At 46.5% G+C, this 12,633-nt stretch overlaps 1 protein-coding gene across 9 annotated transcripts in view; it reads right to left on the bottom strand.

Annotated features, from left to right (window-relative positions):
• Positions 1–4,312, bottom strand: part of CYLD (CYLD lysine 63 deubiquitinase) — a 62,341-nt gene extending 58,029 nt beyond the window's left edge. For 3 of the 9 annotated variants that reach the window (XM_030832989.2, XM_060288647.1, XM_030832992.2), the window contains exons 1-2: positions 4,143–4,276; positions 3,523–3,603 (exon numbers count right to left, since the gene is read on the bottom strand). The gene's annotated coding sequence lies outside the window, so the exon portion shown is untranslated. Of the gene's footprint in view, positions 1–3,522; positions 3,604–4,142 lie in introns of all 9 variants that reach the window. The other 6 variants (XM_030832990.2, XM_060288652.1, XM_060288650.2 and 3 more) reach the window with 5 other exon arrangements.
• Between the last annotated feature and the right edge of the window lie 8,321 nt (positions 4,313–12,633).

The following is a 12,633-nucleotide window of genomic DNA, read 5'->3' as shown; positions in this document are numbered from 1 at the left end:
TGCATAGACATTATCTCGGTTGCTCCCGGAAGGATGAGACGGTCAAAAAGCAACTCCTAAAAAAGTGAAGTTGTTTTGTTCTCTTTAGAATATATTTAAATATTTTTGGCCAAAAATTGTTTTTAAAGTATGGCAATTCTATTTTGAAAAGAAATCTTTTAAGTTCCTACAAATTATATCTTCAAATATTAAAATTAAGAAATTCCTTGAATCTTAATAATTAGTATATGCCAACAACTTCTGCTCTGCTGATGCTCTAGCTTAACAATCCATGTCATGATTTAAAATAAAAACCACCAGTGCTAATGTAATATTACCAAGACAAAACTAAATCACTGTATGGAAGGCATTAGGACACCCTATTTTAAATGAATTTGATTACAAGATTGGTTTTTTGCAAATCATTTAAGAGACAGTCCACAGTAAAATATAACTACCTTTGGTTTATAAAAAGGTTGAGGGCAATTTAATAATAGTTAATAAGAACTGTATTTTAAAGTTAACTACACAAGTAGTAGTAACTTTTTTCTGACTTGCATTAGCACAAGTCAGAGTGAGCTTAACTCATTAACAGGATGGGTCATGTTAGACAACTAGAACAGCCAAAGCAAAAGTTATAAAATATTTTAAAAGCATTATCCAAAAAGTAAAAAGGATGTGGTTTTTCCTCTTTGAAAAAGAATACATGAAGGAAGAATAGGTTTGGAATTATCATATTAAACATTGATTCTCCTCATTGCAACTGATAGAGAAAGTTGAACAGGGAACTTTATGGCTCTATTAGAGGTATATAAGACAAATTTAATGAACATTAATATCTCAACTTACTGGCATTACAGCAGAATATGCTAATACAGACTTTCTTCCCTGTAGAAATGAATATGATGCCCACATTCTTCTTTCACTGGGATATGCACAACACTAAACTTAAGTCTTAAAGAACCCCAAGCAGTAAAAACTGACTCAAGACCACATGGGAAAGATTTAAATCACATTGTCAGTGAGTTCTTTATCCATCAAGGTTTGTTAGTTTAGTATTTTTACGGACTCAGCACAGTGTTAGACACTGAAAAATACAGAAGATTTAAGGTTGATGGCTGCCATCATTTGTGTTCTTTTATTACCTTCCAGGTCTAATTGTTTAAAAATTGCCTCTAACAATATACTGTACTTCACTTTGAGTGTAAATGTATCACAAACGATTCATCTAAAATACCATCATACTTATTTCAGGCCGAAAAACTGAGTAATTATGAATATCCTGATAAATACTATAAGTACCGAATGAAGATTATCAAAGAGTTGGAATACAATAATATTTTTAACGCTAAAACCATACTGAACAAGGACTTTCTTTTGACAAGACTTCAGATGAGATTCAGGGTCAGATAGATTTGAAAATATATCTGGTTATCTAAGCTTGTTGATGGTCTGGATTCTGAGTAAAGGAGAATTTAATTGTATTACAATAAAGTCATTAAACCAAGTGAGGGTGGGAAGGCACAAATATCAGTTTCCTATCAAATGCAATGAAAAGAAGATGATTGAGAAATACGTTTCATATGAAAATATTAAAGGTCCAAATTAGTTCTAAAAGATAATATATAGTACAGATGAACAGCATTAGCTACATGAAAGTGACAATGGTTAACTTATCTAGAAGAAACAATGTCATTTTGATTCTCAAGTTATCAGGTTATTGTTCAAAGAACTTCACCGAAGAAAACAAAAACAGATGCAATTCAGTAACATTTTGCATCTCCTGAGATATCGTGACTTGTTCTAAAAACCACAGGGGTCTATGTATACCAGAATAAACATTACAACACTAAAAAATTGCCCATAATTATAAATGACAAACAGGTAGGGAGGCCAGTGTGCATACCCAAAAAAAAGAAGATACACAGGACTTTTTCCAAATGCTTCTAGATGGCTAGAATAATTACCATTTTAAGAAAGAATATTTCCCATTAAAAGAACAAGGTTGTACATTCCCAAACAGCAGAGATTCCAGAAAAGAGACCAGACCAGAAAAGAGTCCGTTTTCCTCATAGATTAATCTGTGACCCAAGTACACACTTATTCAGTACCTAAACAAGTGGGTTTTATGAGGTTTGGAAGAAAGTCTGGCTCCCACATCCGCATATTCACATCCTCCGAAGAACCTGAAACACTCCTGTCTCACTGGAGTTACACCTGGCCACTGCACTTCCAAACTGTGAACTCTCTAAGTCCTTCATCTTTATATTTCCACTGCCCAAACAAGAGCCTGACAGTATGTTAGACAATCAGTACATAAGAAATGAATGAATGACTTGGTTAACTCAGGTGATAACAGTGAAAGCCAAACTTCCATTTCCTCATCCTAATCGTTTAAGTGATTAAAAGCTTCTTTTAGGTTAAAAGAAGAAAAAGAGAAAAGACTCAGGAGTTGAGAGTAATTAGGTTTTTACCTAATTCCCTAAATAAATGCTAATTCTAATTCTCTGGCTCAGTGAAGGAATGGTCAGTCTTTATATCACTTCATTGTTACACACATAAGAGGAAACAAATAAGGAATATTTCACAATTACGAAAAGTTGTTTTGAGGTTCATTTGAAACTGGGTTCCTAGATTCTCACACCATGTCTGATGCCTATAAATTCTGCGCAACCAATGAAAATACCTTGACAAATTTAAGATCACAGTTGGAAAATCAGGAACAAAATACTAAAAGTTTGATGAATAGGATAATTTACTCCTTTCTTCTGTGTTAAAGACTTCCTTGAACAAACTCACAGTTTAGGCATGCCAGATCACAAGAAATCATTCCTGCTGCATGTCTGTTGTTTTATATAACAAGTGCCCTGGTCTTATCAGCTCCTCACTAAAGTTACCCTCCAAAGGAAGGCTTCTTCGAAAGAGTACTGTAAAATTTTGTAGCAGAACATTAGAGAATGTTCTAGGTGTTATCAACATTCACAGTACATGAACTTCAACAAGAATTTCCGGCAAATCATTTTCACCTAATATTGTGCTAGTTCAAATCCACCCACTACTCAGTAGGGAATTAGCAAGCTAAATTCTTAGACCATTCAGTCTACTTGGGGCGTGAGGGGGTGCGCAGAAAACCAACGCTTGAATGAACACCCTCTGTCAAGGCCTGGATTTTTCTCCTGGAGCCAATGACTGCAAAAGGAACAATCTTATTAAGATCCCTATTAGCCCGAAATCAAAAGCCAAGCAGGGAATGCTCCTTAGCTAAGCTAAGCTAAGCATACAACTTTCCAGGGAACCTGAGGAGAGGAAGGGGGCAGGCATGACGGGGACTGAAAAGCTTGGTGGCTGGAAGGTGACAACCATCCTAAAACATGCAAATGCCATAGGGTGGAATAGAAAAGATGCCAAGTAAATGAATAACTGGACAGTTGAGCCGGCTGAAAACCAAACTCAGGAACACCATCTTCCGTCAAGACTTCACGATTTCCCCAGAGATCGTTAATATGACAAGAAAGAAAAAAAAAGAAAGAAAAAAATGAATACCTTGCTTCAACACAGCGCACCTTTCAACTAAAGAACTCCGGGTTGTTGTGTAAAACCATCCTCACCCTGGAAAGGGAGAAACTGAAAGAAAAACACAACACGCCATTAACGAGGCCAGAACCCCGACTGCTCTTCCTGGACAGGAGCCACAAACACTCCAAAACCCAAGGCACCGATGTGACAGTATTACAGCCCGGGGCTCTCGATGCCAACCCGGGCTGTCGGGAGCCAGCCAGCGGCCCGTGCCTCAGTTTCCCCATCTGTAAATGGGGGGCCCAAGGAGCAGACGGTTTCCTGCGCTGCTCCCACCCCCAAGTCCTCTCTTCTCCCGGGGTCCTGGCGGTGGTGACCACGCTCCCACGACTTGGGAGCCCTCTCAGGAAGGCCGAAGGGGCTGGGGTGTCGGTGGGGAAGCCCCGGGGAGTGGGTAAGTCCCGGCTGACGTCAGCGGGCTCAGCACCCCGCGGGCCCGGCCGGCTAAGGGCCGGGGCAAGTAACGGGCCGGCGCCGAGGCCCGACGGCCGCCGCGGTAGCTTGAGGCGCCCAGAGGCCGGGGAGGGGCGCCCGAGGGACCGGGCCGCCAGTCGCTCGCCCTCTCGGCCGCCAGCTCATTCACTCACCTCGGGCGGCGGGGCGTCGCCCCTTCCCCAGTCTCGCTAGCCCGCCTACAGGGTCGGCCCCGGCGCCCCACACCCGCCGCCCTAGTATTTACCTCCAACGCGCTATCCCCAGTGCAGCCGAACCTGCTACCTGGGCCCGCCCCCAACTGCCCCGCCTCCGAACCGCCCAGGGACAGAGGGAGGGAGAGGGGTAGGCGGGGGCAATCCCGACGCTAACCAATCGCAGCCCGAGCTGCGTTCCTAAGCACGCTCTGATTGGGCCGTCCTGTGACAGACCTTCCTCCAATGGCTGCCGGCCCGGAGCGGACTGAAGGGACTTTCCGCTCCGTCAAGCTCGGTCGAGCCAAAGGGAAAGCGAAGGGGAGGGGAGGAGAACTGGAGATACGGGGGGCGGGGGGCTCTGGCTGATTGGACGAAATATTGCGGGTGCCACGGCCCCATTGGCTAACAACAGAGCCGGGGCGGGGCGCTGTGCTTCTCCCGGCTCCACCCGGGTCTTGGCTTTTGGCTTAGCTGTCAAAACTCCTGCAGACTGAGAGTTCGGAGCTGGGGTGGGGAGGAGCCCAGACGCAAGCTAGGAATAGGATTTTAGGATTCCACGAAAAAGCAAAGCTTTGGAATAAGACCTAAGTTTGAATCCTTTGCGCTTTCAATTAGTAGCCGCGTGACACGCGGAACTCAACTGCTCTGAGCCTCAATTTCCCCATCTGTAAAATGGAGATAATCGGATCGCCTGTGTTACAGGATTGTTGTGAAAAATCGTATGTAAAGTCCTGACACACATTAAGAGCTCAGTAATGTTGTCTTTTCCTCTTCCTCAGATTCTGTGTGGGACCCCTGCTGTTTCTGAACCTCCGTTGCCACCTATCCGAGTTTGGAGGGACGTCTCCCTAGGGTGATGGAGAAGGGATTTCCACACAAGGCCTCCCAGAGATCTGCACCCCTGGCCACCAGCCAGGACTTGGGGTGTAGTTAAGGATCTTTCAATTAGAAGGGAGATTTCTGATTCCCAAAAGTGCTCACAATATTTAAGGAAGTGCTTTTTATAATCAGTCCCAGAGCCTTGCAGCATGCCTTGCTGCACCGGATACTCCTGTTAATTAATTCCTTCTCCTTTGACATTTTAACTACCAATTATAGGAGAAGGTGATTAATACTGAGGAAGGAAGATGTGGTGTGTGTGTGTGTGTGTGTGTGTGTGTGTGTGTGTGTGTTTAACCATGAGAGGGAAAATTTTCCTCAGTGGAAAGTGACATTTCTGAAAATCTGGAGAATTTAAACCAGTGAGTCCATAAAATAAGTCACAGGAGTTATTATTAACATTACTGGTAAACAGGCCACCCATCTCCTTTGCCATAAGAGCCCAGAATGAAATGGACATCTTTTGAAAACCTCAATCCATTCTTGTCCCTCTTTAGTCCATCCTTAGCCATCTTCATGATCACAATGCAGGAGAAAGCAATAAAATGAGACTCAACAGGCCTAACTCTAAGTGTGGCCTTAGGCAACACTGTTCCCTTCTAGATCTAGGTTCTCCAAAAAAAGTCAATAGGACTCCGAAGTCACAGTCTGGCTGTCGGGAAGAAAAATTCAGCCTGAGGACTGTTTTTGCTTGACCCATACAGTGAGGAGGAAGAAGTGGGATGAGGAAGAAAGATTTTGAATCCTTTTAGACAGGGCAAGCCCACTCCCTTTCTCCAGTTTGCCACATTCCTCACCATTCCCTATTTTATCCTGCTGGAACACTTCTCTCATTTACATTATCTGCTGGCTCCTGAAGGCATTTGAATTTGCCACCCCTGGCATAGAACATCCTCGTGTCCTTTGGTGCTGCTGAGCCCTAGGCTTCAGGAGGGCTTTCTTCCCTACCAGCGGTGGTCAGCCCTCCTGTCACAGGTTCCCTGAATCAGTGTCAGGGCCCAAATTCATCCAACAGATATTCTTCCAAGCCAGACAGGATAAACAGGGCTTATCTCAATTACCGTCTCCTATCAATTGGTAATGACCGCCTAGAACATTGTGTTGAAAACAATCCTCACGCTGTATTCAGGCTCACAGGGAAGAGAGATGCCTGCCAGGGGATGAAATGGGAAACGGTGTCATGGTGCTATTACTTACAGTCCTTAGTAAGCTAGCCTTTCATTTTACAGATGGGAGATTAAGGTCCAGAGCGGGAAAACAGCTTGTCAACAGTCACCCAGGGGCCCTGGGGCCCTGATTCTCCTAATTGCAAGCCAGGGCTCTTTCTACCTCTGTTTAAATGGATTCTCCAACTGAAATGCCCATCCTCTCTGCCTTCCAAATCCTCCTTCGTTTAAGGCTCAGCCAGAGCCCACCCACTTCCCGGGGTCTTTGCTGACGGCTCCAGGCCCCACTGATCCCCTCTGTCTACCCACCACCCCGCAGCCTCTTCCACTCAGCCTGGCCCTGGCTTCACACGACCGGTGGTTCTGTTACTGTGCGAGCAGCAGGAAACACGGCAGCGTATGAGAGAGATGCCACCCTCGTCCTTTGGCAAGGAAGGCAGACCTTAAATGAATAATTACACCATCACTTAACTGGGGCGGTTAGAGGGAGCCCCAGAAGGAGAACTGCTCTGAGCACACATCAAAGGTGGCTGGGTACCCAGGGAAGGCCTATTTGAGGAAGTCATCTTTAAGATGAGGTAGGAAAGTTGACTGGCAGCCGGGGTGAGGGGAGCACCCCAGGCAAAGGGAACATGTTACATGACATATTGGAGGAACTGGAAGGGGCAGAGCACAGAAAGTGTGGGCGCAGAAGGGCCTGTCTAGGGCCTGATGAGCAAGGACCAAGGGGTGGTCTATATCCCAAGAGCAGTCGGAGCCCTCTGAAGGGTGTTAAGCAGGGTAGTAACTGTAATTCTGCACTACCTTGCATACTTCTCTTATGGCACATAGCAGGACCCCAACAAAAAGCCAGTGAACTGAATGGAGCTCTCTCCCCCAGGAGCTGGGACCCTCCTGGTTGCCTGGTAGAGGCCTATGACTTGGAGTAACACCCAGTCAGGTCTCAGCAAAACCTTCACAGCAGCACTGGTCATGTTTATTCATGACATGCCGCCCCATGCTTCCCAAATCGCTGCCACAGGCTACCCCTACTTCCAGCTTTGCCAAATTCAGTGTGAATTTTATATCCTGCTGCACAACCCAAGTATCCTGATGTTTCACACTTCCACTCCCCCATCTCAGTAAGTGGCAACTGCCAGTTTTTCATCCAGCCTCCCGTGGATCCAGTCCTAGGAGCGTGTGCATTCATGAACTCTAAACCACGAGGCTGAATGGACCAGGCGTCCCCACAGACAAGGACACCATACCACTGCTCTCTCCATGATAGACCGGTGTGGCATTTCAGTCAATGGCTGAGTCGAGAGCCCTCCATCTCGGGGATGTGCTTCTCTCTTAGCGAGGCAAACGCTAAACACAACTGAACATTCTGTCTGAGGGCTTGTACTCCGGTCACCTAAAAGCTCTTTTTAATCAGATAAAAGAGATTATTTTAATCATCTTTAAACTAATCCAACTGAACTATAAATCCATGTTCTCCTGTTTGAGCTATTTGCTGTTATCAATGACAAATGATTTCTGTGTGATTTAGAAAACACACAGAGAGAGAAAAAGGGTTTTGTGCTCTCCATTGGGATCTTTGTGCTACATCTAGAATCTCATTTTGAGCAGTAGATACGTTAGGAATGATCCCATGTCCCAGGAAGCCTTCCTTCCTAAGGAAGGAATCACTAACAGTGTCGGGAAAAAGTGACTCATTATCAGAATCTACCCCAGGGGCAGAAACTTCTATTTCTGCCCCTTTTAAGTAGGTGGATTCTCCCTTCATTCAACAGATATTTGGGCACCTACTATGTGCCAGGCACTGTTCTAGATTCTGAGGATGCTGCAGTGAGCATAGCCCATGTTCTCATGGAGTTGACATTCTAGAGGAAGGAAGAAACAAGGGTGCATCAGGTGGTCATGCTGAGAAGAGAGGACTAAGCAGGGCAGGGGCGAAGAGGTGGTTGGGGACTGCTGTTTTAGGTAGATTGTTCACGGAACGGCTCCCTTGATGTGGTAGCATGCGAACAAAGACCCGAAGGAAACTAGGAAGCCAGCCATGCCGCGTCTAGGGAAGAGTGTCCCAGTGGGAGGAGACAGGCAAGTGCGAGGGTCTGGAAGCAGTGGTGTGCTTGGCGTTGCCAAGGAAGAGCCAAGAAACCAGTGTGGCTGGAGTTCAGAGAATGGGGGTGTGAGTGACAAGGGTGAGGCCAGAGAAAACACAGGGGTGGTCCAGGCTAGCCGCAGACCTTGCCTTTTACCCGGCACCGGATGGGAAGTCCTGAGGCGTTTAAATCAGAGCCCTGGCTCATCTGACTTATGTTTTAATGGGCTCACTCAGAGGGACAAGGGCAAAAGCAGAGAGGCCAGTCAGTAATCGGGCAAGGGTGGGCCCCGAAGGAGCCCCTTGTTTCTTGGGGGGTGGGAGAGAGCAGGTGGGAGGAGGGGAATGTGGAACTGGAGATGTCAAGAAAGAAGGTCCAGATAAAGAAGAGATGCAGCCCTTCCTGTGAGGAAGGATTTTCAGGTGATTGACGGGGCAGGGGTAGCACTTAGGGGATTGGATTTGTGGCTTTTTCTGGAAGTGATGATAGGTGGGATTACATTTAGAGGAAAAAAAAAAAAAGAAATCTTGGGGAATCCAAAGAGCTTGGATTGCCAGTCTGCACAGCTGCAGTCTCCCCCTATGTAGTTCTCCAAGGGCAACTGCCCAGGCCGGTCCTCGATGTTGTTCATGACCTTGCTGCCCACCGGAACCTGCCACCCAGGGCCCGAGGCCCTGTGTCCCCTCCCGTAAGGCCTTGCCAGGGAGTGTGCCCTGAGCGCTGTGTGCTGCACCAATCTCCCGAGCGGGAAAGGAGGCGTGAAGGTGTTGGTGCAATAATGAAATGATGCTGCATGTAGTCTCAACGCAGCCCGCTTGCAATGGGATTCCGCCTCCCACATCTCCGTGGGGTGTATTCATTTCAGCATCTGGGTTTGGCACTCTAGGTTTTGGGAAAAAAAACACTCAGATTGACATTTTTTTTTCTTCTAAGATGATGGTGAATCTAATTAAAGTCTCAAGCTCTTTAAAAATTCTTCTGCCCTGATACCTTTTTTTTCTGTGTGGAAGAATTAAATATTCTGAGCTACAGATCTGGAATCTGCCTGCTCCCAGATAAGCCACTGGCCACCAGCACACATCTTTCAGGTAACCTCCCTGTTGGAGAATCTTAAGAGTCCTAATTCGCAAGTTACCTGCAGATACCTAGAACGCCTTTGGTGGACCTACTGGCCTTTCGCAAGGTAGGAAACATCCACTCTGAGCTCTGACGGTAATCACATGTCAAGATCTCAGCTCCACCCTTACCTGGGCCCTCTTACATTTTTTTTTAAATAAATTTATTTATTTATTTTTGGCTGTGTTGGGTCTTCATTGCTGCGCGTGGGCTTTCTCTAGTTGTTGCAAGCAAGGGCTACTCTTCGTTGCAGTGCACAGGCTTCTCAGTGTGGTGGCTTCTCTTTGTTGCAGAATACGGACTCTAGGCGTGCGGGCTTCAGTAGCTGTGGCATGCGGGTTCAGTAGTTGTGGCTTGCAGGCTCTACAGCGCAGGCTCAGTAGTTGTGGCCCACGGGCTTAGCTGCTCCACAGCACGTGAGATCCTCCCGGACCAGGGTTCGAACCCGTGTCCCCTGCTTTGGCAGGCGGCTTTTTAACCACTGCGCCACCAGAGTAGTCCCACCTGGGCCCTCTTGAGCTCTTTGTTCTCCATAATCTCTCCCTGGGTTATATCATCCAGGCCCAAAGACCCCATTCCCCTTTTGATGCTGAGGATGCCCATGGTGTTATATCTGGTGGTGACCTCTCCCATGGGCTCCAGACCCACGCCAGAACGTGGCGTCTCCATTTGACCTTTCTACTTAGATACCTCAAACTTGAAACTCCAAAACAGCAGTCTCTCCTGCTTCCAAACTTGTTTCCTCCCCAGTTACTCAAGTCAAAAATCTAGCAGATATCCTTGAGTCTTCACTTTCCCTCACCACTTTCATCCATTCCATTTGTAAACCTTTGGGAATTGACCTCTAGAATATCTCTGGAATCCATCCTTTTCTCTCCACCTCCACTGATACCCCCTGATGCTGCCCAGCTGCCTCTCCCCTGCAATGGCTCCTAGATGGTCTCTCTACTTCCTCTTCTCCTCACCCTTACCTTTGTGCATTCCAGTCGCTTCTCCACCCCAGAACAAGAGAGATCTTCTTTAAATGGGTTGCATTGCACCGCTTAGAACTCTCCAATGCCCTGCCATGATTCTTTCCCATGGCCAACTAGGCCCTTCATGAACTGGCCCTACCTACCTCTGCAGACCCATGTGGTGGACTCTCCCCTTAGCTTGCCTCAAACACACTGTATTCGTTTCCTGTGGATGCCGTAACAAATTACCACAAACTTGGTGCCTTGAAACGACACAAATTAATTCTCTTACAGTCCCGGAGGCCAGAAGTCCAAAATGGGGCTAGAACAAAAGTAGCTGCAGGACTACACTCCCTTCAGAGGTTCTAAGGGAAAATGTGTGTCCTTGCCCTTTCCAGCTTCTCAAGCTGCATTCCTTGGCCCATGAGGCCCCTTCCTCCACCTTCAAAGCCAGGAGTATAGCCTCTTACTTCAGTGGTCACCTTGCCTTCCTCTTCTGTGTCAAGTCTCCCTTCGCCTCTCTCTTATAAAGACACTTGTGGTTGCATTTAGGGTCTACCCAGATAATCTAGGATAATATCCCTATCTCAAGATCCTTAACTTAATGACATCTTTAAGTCCCTTTTGCCGTGTAAAGCAACATTTTCAGGTTCCGGGGATCAGGACCTGGCTATTTGAGAGGGGTGTGTGGATTATTCAGCCTACCACACCCACCAAGCTCTCGTCCATGACAGGGTCTTTGTAAAGCTTGTTCCCTGTGACTGGAATCCTCCCCCAGGTCCCCCTCCCTCTTTGCATGGCCAGTTCCTTCTCATCTGGGGGCCTGTCACCTTACCTGTCACCTCCTCGCAGAACCTGTCTCTGAACAACCTCCAATCCAAAGGTTTCCCTCTATCTTGAAACTTTATTTCCTTCCTAGCACTTGCCACAGTGGACCTTATTTTATATATTTTCAAGTTTACTTGTTTTCTGCCTGCCTCTCCCTCTGCCCTCCCCACCAGTGCCTTGATGACAGGGCTGGTGTCTGTTCTGTTCAGATGAATTTGCAATGCAAGATCGTGCCATGCAAACAGGCTGCTCTGTCTACTCCTCTGAGAAAGCAGCACCCCCCATCTTCCTCCTGATCTTCTCTATTTGAAAGAATGGTCCAGACAGAACCTGATGCCACCAACAAAGAGAACCCACCCCTATGTTCATAGCATCATTGTTTATAATAGCCAAGACATGGAAACAACCTAAATGTCCGTCAACAGATGAGTGGATAAAGAAGATACAGTATATATACACACACACACACACACATACATATGCAATGGAATATTACTCAACCATGAAAAAGAATGAAATAATGCCATCTGCAGCAACATGGATGGACCTAGGGATTATCATACTAAGTGAAGAAAGATAAATACCATATGATATCAGTTATATGTGGAATCTAGAATAGGACACAAATGAACTTATCTATGAAACAGAAACAGACTTACAGGGCTTCCCTGGTGGCACAGTGGTTGAGAGTCTGCCTGCCGATGCAGGGGACGTGGGTTTGTGCCCCGGTCTGGGAGGATCCCACAAGCCGCGGAGCGGCTGGGCCCGTGAGCCATGGCCGCTGAGCCTGCGCGTCCGGAGCCTGTGCTCCGCAACGGGAGAGGCCACAACAGTGAGAGGCCCGCGTACTGCAAAAAAAAAAAAGAAAGAAAAAAGAAACAGACATAGAGACTTGTGGTTGCCAAGGGGGAGGGGTGGTGGGGCAGGGATGGAGTGGGAGGTTGGGGTGAGCAGACATAAGATCTATAGAATGGATAAGCAACAAGGTCCTACTGTACAGCACAAGGAACTATTTCAATATCCTGTGATAAACCATAATGCAAAAGAATATATACCTATATATGTAACTGAATCATTTTGCTATATAGCAGAAATTAACACAACATTGTAAATCAACCGTGCATCAGTAAAATAAACTAAAACGAACAAACAAAGAGAACCCACACACATGCTCTCCCTGGGCAAGGGCCCAGGGAGATGTCACAACATTTAACCAACCAGAAACCAACACACGAAACCATTCAAGGAAGCAGATTTCACCTTGATGAGCGGCCACGTGAGTCCTTGCTAATTAAATGCAGCTAAGAATTATTTCGCCAAGGCCCACTCAGGAGGCTGCTTGCCGAGGAGAACTGTTCCCAAATCTTCTCCTGTTAGAGACTCCCGGAGCCACTTGGAGAGAATGGAGGGAGGCCCAGGGGTC

This window comes from Globicephala melas, chromosome 19 (assembly GCF_963455315.2).
Source record: "Globicephala melas chromosome 19, mGloMel1.2, whole genome shotgun sequence".
Taxonomy (NCBI): domain Eukaryota; kingdom Metazoa; phylum Chordata; class Mammalia; order Artiodactyla; family Delphinidae; genus Globicephala; species Globicephala melas.
Note: the sequence above shows the minus strand (reverse complement) of the source record. Positions and strands in the feature narration are given on the sequence as shown.